This window comes from Marmota marmota, unplaced genomic scaffold (genome assembly GCF_001458135.2).
Source record: "Marmota marmota marmota unplaced genomic scaffold, marMar, whole genome shotgun sequence".
Lineage (NCBI taxonomy): Eukaryota > Metazoa > Chordata > Mammalia > Rodentia > Sciuridae > Marmota > Marmota marmota.
Window position 1 is genome coordinate 39224354 of NW_025999977.1, and position 12321 is coordinate 39236674.

General features: G+C 38.3%; 1 protein-coding gene across 2 annotated transcripts in view; it reads right to left on the bottom strand.

The window, feature by feature from the left end:
- The window catches only part of Babam2 (BRISC and BRCA1 A complex member 2), a 401118-nt gene that overhangs the window by 64459 nt on the left and 324338 nt on the right, over positions 1–12321 (bottom strand). The window lies entirely within an intron of this gene.

A 12321-nucleotide genomic window follows, 5' to 3' on the forward strand; every position in this document is an offset into this window, starting at 1 on the left:
ATATTTTTCTCCCTACTTTTGTGTTATTTTCAAATTTCTATGTTAAAAGGTTTTGTGTTACTGTTATTGTTGGTTTGTTGTTTAGAAAGATCCACAGGCACTCTAGATAGATCCAGTCCACAAAACTGTTTGGATTCTACTTAAAAACAAACAAACAGGGGCAGGGGATAACAGCTGAACTAGTTGTTACCACCACTGAGGAAACAATCCAGCCTCACGTCTCACTGTCTTTGGCTGGTAATGTCTTTGATGAGATGTCTACTCATATTCTTCAGGGATGAGGATAGTCTCCACATCTCTGTATGTGGTTCTACATTGACCCTCTGCTCTTGTTCTTGGGGCTTACAGGTTCTCTTGTGATGCTCTAAGGATTTTGAAAATCACTACACACACTTGGCTTGCAGTCAACCAATTATCTGAAGTAGTATCAGAATACAGTTTAGCACATGGGATCTGGAATTAGTTTCTGGATTTTAAATCCTAAGTGTCACTCAATCTTGCTGTGCCAGTTTTATCCTTTGTAACATGAGGTAATCTGGTTATTACCCTCAGAAAGATGCTGGAAGGATTAAATAATAATATATAAAATATGGAGAACAGTGTTTTGGGGCACAGTATACAATGAATACCTGTTAACCATCATCACCATTATCTTCTATACCATGAGTGCCTATAATCCCAGCTACTCAGGAGGCTGAGGCAGGAGTTCAAGGCCAACCTCTACAACTTAGTGTGACCCCTGTCTCAAAATAAAAAGATTTGAGATGTAGTGCAGTGGCAGAGAGCTTTCCCAGCATGTGTGAGGCCCTGGGTTCGATCCTCAGCACCACATAAAAATAAGTAAAATAAAGGTATGGTGTACAACTAAAGAATAAATATTTTAAAAAATTCTTAGAGGTAAAGGAGAATACTGATAAAACATATCAAAATCTCTGGGACACTATGAAGGCAGTACTAAGAGGNGATGTAGTGCAAAGTGGCAGAGAGCTTTTCCCCAAAGCATGAAATGTGAGGCCCTGGGTTCAAATCCCTCAGGACTCCAAAAAAAAAAAAAAAAAAAAAAAGCTCATTCTTCACCAGTGTCAGTAATACTTTAATATTAATTATAAGAAAAGGTTTTCCTGAGCTACATCAATATTGTAAATTATACTTTATTTCACTGAGTAAGATGCCTTCTCTGATTATAATGTTAATTTGCTGGGGATTGAACTCAGGGTGATCTACTACTGAGCACCATCTCCAGTCCTTTTTGTTTATTTTCAGATAGGGTCTCTCACTAAGTTGCTTAGGCTGGCCTTGAACCCTGTCCCCTAAGTGCCTGTAATTACAGGATAGCTACATTTTAAAGTCAAAATCTCTGAAGGTTTTCATGACCTTTTTTTTTTTTAATCATAAAAACTCACTTTTGTGATTACTTTAATGCATAATTACAACTGAAAAGACTCACACAACATAAGAACGTGGGGGGGGGGATATCACTGCATCATTGTGCATGTGATTTACAAGTCCTTCCCCAGAAGAAATCCTTTAAGATCTCTAAAAAGATGCCAAGTAAATCCAAGGTATTATAATAAAGAAAATATCCCCAATGAAGATTAATGAAATAAATTTTCATCCCCATGTCAGAACTCGTAAAGCAAACTTTTAAAAAGTAAATTCTAAAGATGAAAACTAAGTTTCAGTTTGAATCAAAACACTGGTATTGGTTGCTAAAGGATCTGAACTCTTCTGAGCTGTGAACTCTGAGCGGGGCGTGCCGGTGTATGTAATCAAAAATGAAAACCACTTGGCCTAGTAGGGTTAACCACCTTCAAGGAAGGAATAAAAATTAACCAAAGTGTTTTAAATATCAAAAGAACCCAGTAGTTCTTGTACTCAGAGCAAAAAGACATTTGGAAAGATCATCTTTTATCTTTTCCATATTCTTTATCATTTTAAACCATAAAGAGAACTGACTAGTTTCACTTCTTGTTCATAATCAATTTTAGTTCCTGATGCTTTGATAGTTAATATTAATACTAGAATCTTTTTTGTATCCCTGATATGAGGTAAAGATACTAGTACTAGAATATTAATTTTTTGTTTTGCCTTTTTGTGTGTGTGTGTTCCTTTGCTGTCCTGGGATCAAAAGGCGAGACTCACACATGCTAGACAAGTGGTCTACCTTGAACCCAGCCCTTTATACTTTTCACAGACTGGGTTTAAAACAAACTTCAATACCCACATTGTGTTCCTAATTTTAATCGCTAGCAATTCTGCTGTGCTCTTCAAACATATTCATTTCATTAAAAAGTGATCTGTATCCAAAAAAGTGAGTGAGTTTTGAGAAACATTACAGTTTTGGTTTTACTGATTATCTAGTAGCACTCTTGTTTGCTGACTATTAATATGCTGCAAGGTTGCTGTAGAACATTGTTGTAGTGGCAAGGAGACGAAAGGCCACACCATTTTGCCAGGAATTGAGTGGCTGCTGTCATGATGGCCTGCCTCTTAGTGGTTGAGGCGACCGTAGAACATCAATGCAGATAATTTCCTGGGTTATACTAGGAATCATGGAGCCTGACAAATTTGGAGCTTGGAAGGGGCATTTGCGGCAATAAACAGAAGCCTCTGATTTTTACTTAAAATTTCAAAAGCTGTCCTGATTTCTAATTTATTGGCCTTGATTAAGGAAAGAATTATTTAAATGATGAGCAGAATTAGTCTGAAGTTGTCCATTTCCTCTAGCTTAAAAAAGTCCTACAAGAAATTGAGCCCTCTGAAAAACAAAATAACTATTTGCAGTTCTTAATGTAAACTTAGAACGAATGAACAGAGAGAAAAATAAAGACAGATACAAAAAGAACATTAAGAAAATCTGTGTCAATATTAATCATTAAAATCAATTAAAAAATCAGAGGAAGAAACTCAGAATTCAGGGAGCCTGCATCCAGCTGTAAGTCAGAGAGTGTCAGAGCAACCCAAGTCCTGCAAAGGAATGCTGGGAATAGAAATATAAAATAGAAATATAAAATATAAAAAGAATATTTTTCTCTTTTCTTCTTTTAAAAATATAAGATGTTTTATAAAATAATAGATATCTATTGTGTTTACACTCTAGTGCTTATTGATGTAGCTACCAAATAAAAAATTAATAGCACAAATTAGGGGGAGGAAAAGAAACAAAAGGTGTTATGTTTCACCAAAATTAATTCACTATTAACCTGAAGTAGATTGTTAGGTTAAAGATGTGCATTGCACAAACAGACCATAACACAATAATTCTGGGTGACTTTAACACACCTCTTTCACCACTGGATAGATCTTTCAAACAAAAACTAAACAAAGAAACCACAGAACTCAAAAATATAATCAATAACTTAGGCTTAATAGACATATATAGACTATTTCATCCATCAATGAGTGAATACACTTTCTTCTCAGCAGCACATGGAGTCTTCTCTAAAACAGACCATATATTATGCCACAAAACAACTTCATAAATACAAAAAAGTTGAGATCCTATCCTGCATTCTATCAGATTATAATGGAATGAAATTAGAAATCAATGATAAAATAAAATATAGAAGCTACACCAATACCTGGAGACTAAATTGCAGAAGACATCAAAGAGGAGATTAAATAATTATTAGAGGCAGGTTGGGGTTGTGGCTCAGCGGTAAAGCGCTCACCTAGCATGTGCGAGGCCCTGGGTTCGATCCTCAGCACCACATAAAAATAAGTAAAATAAAGGTATGGTGTACAACTAAAGAATAAATATTTTAAAAAATTCTTAGAGGTAAAGGAGAATACTGATAAAACATATCAAAATCTCTGGGACACTATGAAGGCAGTACTAAGAGGAAAGTTCATTGCATGGAGTTCATTCCTTAAAAGAAAAAGTCAACAAATAAATGACTGAACATTACATCTCAGAGAATCTACATCCTGGGAGCAAATTTTCACCCCTCACACATCAGAGCACTAATCTCTAGAGTATATAAAGAACTCAAAAAGCTAAACATCAAAAAACAAATAACCCAATCAACAAATGGGCCAAGGACCTGAACAGACACTTCTCAGAAGAGGATATACAATTAATCAACAAATATATAAAAAATGTTCATCATCTCTAGCAATTAGAGAAATGCAAATCACAACTACTCTAAGATATCATCTCACTCCAGTCAGAATGGCAGCTATTATGAAGACAAACAACAGTAAGTGTTGGCGAGGATGTGGGGAAAAAGGTATACTCATACATTGCTGGTTGGACTTCAAATTGGTGCAGCCAATAGGAAAGCAGTATGGAGATTCCTTGGAAATCTGGGAATGGAACCACCATTTGACCCAACTATCCCTCTCCTCAGTCTATACCCACAAGACTTAAAAACAGCGTACTTTATATATAAACAGAGATAAGAAAAATTGTGGTATATATGTGTAATAAGAATTGTAATGCACTCCGCTATCATTTTTTAAAAAATCAATTAAAAAAAATAAACACAGCATACTACAGGAACATAGCCACATCAATGTTTATAGCACCACAATTCACAATAGCTAAAATGTGGAGCCAATCTAGATGTCCTTCAGTGGATGAGTGGATTAAAAAAATGTGGCATATATACACAATGGAATTTTACTCAGCAATAAAAGAGAATAAAATCATGGCATTTGCAGGTAAATGGATAACGTTGGAGAAGATAATGTAAGTGAAGTTAGCCAATCCCAAAAAAACAAATGCCAAATGTTTTCTCTGATATAAGGAGGCTGACTCATAGTGAGTAGGGAGGGGGAGCATGGGAGGAATAAATGAATTCTAGATAGGGAAGAGGGGTGGGAGGGAAAAAGAGAGGGCAGGGGATTAGCAAGAATGGTGGAATGTGATAGACATCATTATCCAAAGTACATGTATGAAGACATGAATTGGTGTCAACATACTTTATATACAACCCGAAATATGAAAAATTGTGCTGTATATGTATATGTAATGTATTCTGCTGTCATTTATTTTTTTAAAAAAATCAATAAAAAATAATCAGAGCTAAAATTAATGCAATTGAAACAAAAAAGAATTGAAAAATCTGATAAACTAAAAAGTTGGTTCTTTTGAAATAAATAAAATTGATAACCTTTACCATGCTAATGAAGAGAAGGAGAGAGAAAACTCAAATTACTAACATCTGTGATGAAAAAGGAAATATCATGACAGACACTAAAGAAATACATAAAATAATTACAAATTATTTTGAAAATTTTTACTCCAAAGAATATATAATATTGAAGGCATTGACAAATTTCTAGAGTAATATGATTTGCCCAAATTGAATCAGGATGATATAAACAAGTTAAACAAGATCAATTTCAAGTAATGAAACAGAAGATGCCATCAGAAGCCTATCAACCAAGAAAAGCCTAGGATCAGATGAATATATAGCTGAGTTCTATAAGACTATCAAAGGAGAACTAATACCAATATTCTTCAAATTATTCCATAAAATAAAAAAGGGGGAACACTTCCAAACTCATTCTATGAGACCAATATCACCCTGATTCCAAAACCAGACAAAGACACATCAAAGAAAGAAAACTTCAGACCAGTATCTCTAATGAACATAGATGCAAAAATTCTCAATAATAATTCTGGCAAATCGAATACAAAAACATATCAAAAGATAGTGCACCATGATCATGTGGGATTCATCCCAGGGATGCAAGGTTGGTTCAACATAAGGAAATCAATAAGTGTAATTTATCACACCAACAGACTTAAAGATAAGAATCATATGATCTTCTCAATAGAGGCAGAAAAAGCATTTGACAAAATATAGCACCCCTTTAGTGTTCAAAACACTAGAAAAACTAGAGATAATAGGAACATATCTCAACATCATAAAAGCTATCTATTCTAAGCCCAAGGTCAAAATCATTCTAAATGGAGAAAAATTGAAAGCATTCCCTCTAAACACTAGAACAAGTCAGGGATGCCTTCTTTCACCACGTCTATTTAACATAGTTCTTGACACACTAGCCAGAGCAATTAGACAGACAAAAGAAATTAAAGGGATACGGATAGGAAAAGAAGAACTCAAACTATCACTGCTTGCCAATAACATGATTCTGTACCTAGAGGATCCAAAAAATTCCACCAGAAAACTTCTAGAACTAGTAAATGAATTCAGCAAAGTAGAAGGATATAAAATCATCACCCATAAATCAAAGGCATTTCTGTACATCAGTGACAAATCCTCTAAAGGAGAAACCAGGAAAACTACCCCATTTACAATAGCCTAAACAAACAAACAAACAAAAAAAAAAAGAAAAGAAAAGAAAGAAAGAAAAGAAAAAAAAAACTTGGGAATCAATTCAAAGAGAAAGAGGTGAAAATCCTCTACAATGAAAACCACAGAACAATTAAAAGACCTTAGAAGATGGATAGATCTACCTTGTTCTTGAATAGGCAGAATTATTATTGTCAAAATGACCATGCTACCAAAACCACTATACAGATTCAATGCAATCCCAATCAAAATCCCAATGACATTCCTCATAGAAATAGAAAAGGCAATCGTGAAATTCATCTGGAAAAATAAGAGACCCAGAATAGCCAAAGCAATCCTTAGCAAGAAAAGTGAAGCAGAAGGCTTCACTATACCATACCTTAAACTATACTACAGAACAGTGGTAACAAAAATGGCATGGTGGGCTGGGGATATGGCTTAAGCGGTAACCGCTCGCCTGGCATGCGCGGGGCACTGTGTTCAATCCTCAACACCACATAAAAATTAAAAAAAAAAAATAAAGACGTTGTGTCCGCCGAAAACTAAAAAAAATAAATATTAAAAAATTCTCTCTCTTAAAAAAAAATGGCATGGTACTGGCACCAAAATAGACGTATAGGCCAATGGTACAGAATAGAGGGCACAGAGACAAACCCACATAAATATAATTATCTCACACTAGAAAAAGAAGCCAAAACATATATTGGAGAAAAGATAGCCTCTTCAACAAATGGTGCTGGGAAAACCGGAAATCCACATGTAACAAAATGAAATTAAACATCTCTCTCTCACCTTGTGCAAAACTCAACTCAAAGTAGATCAAAGACTTAGGCACTAGAACAGAGACCTTGCGCCTAATGGAAGAAAAAGTAGGCCCAAATCTTCATCATGTAGGATAAGGCCCCAGCTTCCTTAATAAGACTCTTATAGTGTAAGAATTAAAACTAAGAATCAATAAATGGGATGGATTCAAACTAAAAAGCTTCTTCTCAGCAAAAGAAACAATCAGTGAGGTGAATAGAGAGCCTACAGAAAAATGGGAGCAAATCTTTACCACAAGCACATCAGATACAGCACTAATCTCTAGGATATATTAAGAATTCAAGAAACTTAACACCAAAAAAACAATAAACTCAATCAATAAATGGGCCAAGGAACTGAACAGACACTTCTCAGAAGATGATATACAATCAATCAACAAATATACGAAAAACTGTTCAACATCTTTAGCAATTAGAGAAATGCAAATCAAAACTACTCTAAGAGTTCATCTCACTCCAGTCAAAAGGACAGTTATCAAGAATACAAACAACAATAAGAGTTGGCAAGGATGTGGGGAATAAGACATACTCATACATTGCTGGTGGGACTGCAAATTGGTGCAACCAATCTGGAAAGCAGTATGGAGATTCCTTGGAAAACTGGGAATGGAACCACCATCTGACCCAGCTATTCCACTCCTTGGTTTATACCCAAAGGACTTAAAAACAGTGTATTACAGGGACACAACCACATCAGTGTTTATAACAGCACAATTCACAATAGCTAAATTGTGGAACCAACCCAGATGCCCTTCAATAGATGATTGGATAAGGAAACTTTGGTGTATATACCCAATGGAACATTACTCAGCATTAAAAGAGAATAAAATCATGGCATTTGCAGGTAAATGGATGGAGTTGGAGAATATCATGCTAAGTGAAGCAAGCCAATCCCAAAAAAACAAAGGCCAAATGTTTTCTCTGATATGTGGATGCTGATCCATAATGGGGGTGGGGTGGGGAGCATGGGAGGAATGGAATAACTTTAGATCTGAAAGGGGAGGGAAAGGAAGGGAGGGGTCATGGGGTAGGAATGAGATGGCCATCATTACTCTAAGTACATGTATGAAGACACGAATGGTGTGACTCTACTTTGTGTACAACCAGAGAAATGAAAAATTGTGCTCTATATGTGTACTATGAATTGAAATGCATTCTGCAATCATATATAACAAATTAGAATAAATAAATAAATTTTTAAAAAGATGTGCACTGCAATCTCACAACAATCTGCTGACAAAGTAACTAAAAAATATACTAAAGAAAAAAAAAATCATTGAAAGCCTTTCCCCTTGCTCTGTGCCCCAGGCCTGACAGACTCAGGCAAGGTGTGGCTGCCTCAGGGCTTTTGCACAAGTGCATTCCTGTCCCTGCCACCTCCTCCCTGGCTCCCTGTGCCCCTCAAGGTCTCAGATGAAGTCTTCCTAACTATCCTAACAACAGTCTCCCCCAGCATAGCCCTTCATCACATAAATTTGCAATTTATATATTTTCATGTACTTCTTTGTCATCTCTCACATTAGACTCCATTAGAGAGGGCTTCTCTCTCTCTTCTTTACTCTCTCTCTTTATGTAACAGGAAGGTCTTTCTCTTTCACACATCACCTTGTGCCTTGCAGGTAATAGGCCAGTCACAAAATAGTTGTTTTAAAATGCACAGCATTGTACTTCACCTTTACCTGATCTCTTTTCTTATAACTAGACCCAGCAGGCAACTAAAAAGCTCAGAATGACCACCAACACCTGCCCAGGTGGCAGCTGTCTTGCTGTCTAGGGACAAGGCAGAGAGAAGGGGGAGCAGAGATGCTATTTCATGTCCTGCTGGGTCTTCAGACCAGGCCTTGGCAAACTTTTTCTGTAACGTGTTAAATAATAAATATTTTAGGCTTTGTAGGCCGTATACAATGTTGCACATTGTTTCTTTCTTCTGTTTTCTAACAACCCGTTTAAAAATGTAAACAATATTCTCAGCTCCAGGGCTGTACTAAAAAGGGCTGAGGGTGGGGTTTGGCCCACAGCCTGTAGTTTTCCAACTTCTGTGCTATACACTAACACATTATCTAAGTTGTAAGCATCTTAAGTCCAAGCCTGAGTTTTTTACTTGTATTCCCTTATACCAGGCATAGTACTGAGCACAAAGTAGGTATTCTCAGTAAAGGAGAACTCAGTGAAGTTGATTGGAATTGGGGGCAGAGAAGAGAAAAGAGGCCAGGTTTGATGTAATAGGTATTTCCTAGGAAGACATGGCCTGTGGCCCAGGCTGATGACCCAAGGACTTATAGGTAATGAGAAGAACTTCCCACACCACAGGTCCTCTCCCACAGCCTTGGAAGTCCCAGCTCCTGACATTCTCCCCTTCCAGGCAGCTGCTCCTGTTGCTCCTATTTACAGTGTAGCTGGCTGGGCCCTGGAAAGAAGCCATCTTTCCCCATAGGTGCTCTTGTGCTGTGCTCTCTCGCCTTGATAGTTAGGAAGACTTTCTTGCCATCTAGCACTCTGAAAATGCTGTCAAAAGGTAACTACTGCCTCCAGAGGGAAGAAGAATTTGGCCAATATGGAATTACCTACTCAATTGCTACCAGCACTGCTCAGATGACAGCCAGGAACCCTCCTGAAAACAGCTTGTGGATGGGAGCAAGTTTCTGAACCTGCCACAGTTCCCATTCTTGAGATACTGGTAGTAGATGAAGGAAGCAGGAAGGTATAAGTGGATAGGGAAGCTCCATGGAGATCATCATGGCCACAGTCCCCACTCCTGGAATCACTGGAATGTCAGGATATCGCAGCGCCTCCTGAGAGTCCTGAAATATGCAAGATGGCTTTCCCTGAGACTTTCTTGCTTGCCCACACCCGCGCAGTCTGAGGTCAGAGCCACCTGCCTCCAGACAGGGGTGCCTTTTTCCTCTGGCATCCAAAAAGCTCAGAATGACCACCTACACCTGCCCAGGTGGCAGCTATCTTGTTGTCCAGGGAGAAGGCAGGGGGAAGGGGGAGCAGAGATGCTATTTCACGTCCTGCTAGGTCTCCAGCCTCCACAAGGGAGTGGAGCCACCCACAGCCAGAAGACTGGCTCCATCTCCAGGCATTTCCGTCCTCCTCTTTCACATCTTGAGATCCCAGAATAATTCACTGCAGTGTTCTTTGTCAAGTCTCTGCCACCCCATATTCACCTCCCCATCTTTATGGAAGAAAAAAAGGAACAAATGGTCCCTTGGGCGTTGTAACCAAGCAAGCAGATGCTTCCAAAGGAAGGTAAGTGTCAGATGCGTAACTACATGACTGAGGAAAACACATTATCTAACCAAGCTGCACTCTGATGCAGCAAGTCCTACATTTTAGATAAGAAAGAAGCAAAAGGGTGGAAATAATTTATTTAAAGACAGACTGTGAGTTAGTGGTAGAGCAGGAAACTGCATCAAACTCCCTTGATTCATATGAGGTCTTATCCGCCAGAGGAGCCAAGAGTGTGGGCAGTGACCTTAGGGGACAAGGAACAAATGATCTGGGGAGGAAAGGAATGGCAGCCTGAGGAAATACTTTGGAAAAAGCAAATTAAAATCCCAAGGTCACTGTAGATGTTCTGATGGGGGCTTGGGGATTCTGTGTTTCTGAAGAAGGTAATTCCAAACCAAGTAAAAATATGACTTTGGGACTTAATTCTGCATGTCTTACTTGGGAAAACTAAGACAGTGAAATGGAGAAGAAACCGTAAGAAATATTGGATACACAATATCACAGAGACAATATTCTGTAGGAAACTCAAAAGCAAAAGCAATTCTATAAATGTTAAATGTACTGACAAGAGAGCTGACAGGGGCTGAGAGGTGAATGCTGTTTTATTCCTGAACTTTAATGAAAGTTACAATTTCCTCTTGCTAGCTGCTATGGCTTGGAAATAGTTTGCCCCCAAAGGCTCATGTGCTGGAGGCTTGGTCCCAGTGTGGAGATATCAGAGGTGTTGGAACCATTTAGAGGTGGGGCTTAGTAGAAAGTGATTAGGTCATTGGGGGTGCTGCTTTGGGAAGAGATTAATGTAGTTCTCATGGTAATGGATTGTTAGTAAGTGAGGCCGCCCACTGCACTTGGATCCTTCTGCATGTAGCTGATTCCCTTTCTATTCCTCTGCCATGTTGTGACCCAGACAAATGGACCCAAACATATCGGGCCCCTGATCTTGAATAATAGTTTCTAAAACTATGAGTTTTAACAAATCTCTTTTCTTTATAAAGTAGCCTGCTAAGTATTTCGTTATAGCAACAGAAAACAGACTAATATATCACCACCAGAGTTGTAATTTTTGAGTTGTATGTTGCCAAAACAGGTTAGAATTGAACAATGTCAAGAATGTATATTTTTCCTTATATCTGATATGATCTGTGGCACTTTGGGAAAGGAATGGTTGAAGCATTCTTCTAAGTTACCATGTGTAAATGTCCAGACATGATGGGGTTTTCCAAAGCCACTTGGGAGCATTTGACTGTTGCCACCACCATTGGAAACAGGGTACAGGTTCCTTTGGCTGAGCTGGGCTAGGACAATCAGACAATTATCTCAAGTCATCAGAAATATACCAAGGATGCAGTCAGGGTGTGGGGTGGGATTAGAAATAGAATCACTAATTCCAAGGGGGTGACATGAAGTGGATGTGGCAAATAGCAAGTTAGATCTCACAAAGGAATTAAGGCTCAGAACACAAACCAAGACAACAACATATGAAGTGAGAGTTAAAAGTGGTGGTCAGAAGCATCGTGTTTGGCTAAGATCAGTAATGCCAGAGAAGCTGGTGAGCAGCTCAGTGTGAAGATCCTCCTCCACTTGGACCCATATTGTAGGTTAAGCTCCATATGCCAGTGTTTCCATGAGACCTGGCAGCCAGGTTCTGCGTGTCCACATGAGGAGACCTAGCCAATGGAGACTTGTCCTGGTGAATCGAACCAGGTAGACCCATGGTGAAAATCTTTTCCCCAACCCTCTGTTTAATACACATATAAGTAATTCTAAATAACATGCATGTATTTTCAGATGCATTTGAAAAGATGGCCCCAACATTTGATGAACTAGAGTTGGAACTCAACACAAAGCACTGCATGACAGGAGCAGTTTGGTGATTGTCAGGCAACATGGAAAGGCAGGGAGGCCAGCTGCCCGGGGACAGCCAGCTCTCAGCTAGCTCCAGGTGGAGAATGCCACATAAGGTTTCACTTGGAGGTCCTCTTCCCTCTGACACTAGACATTTA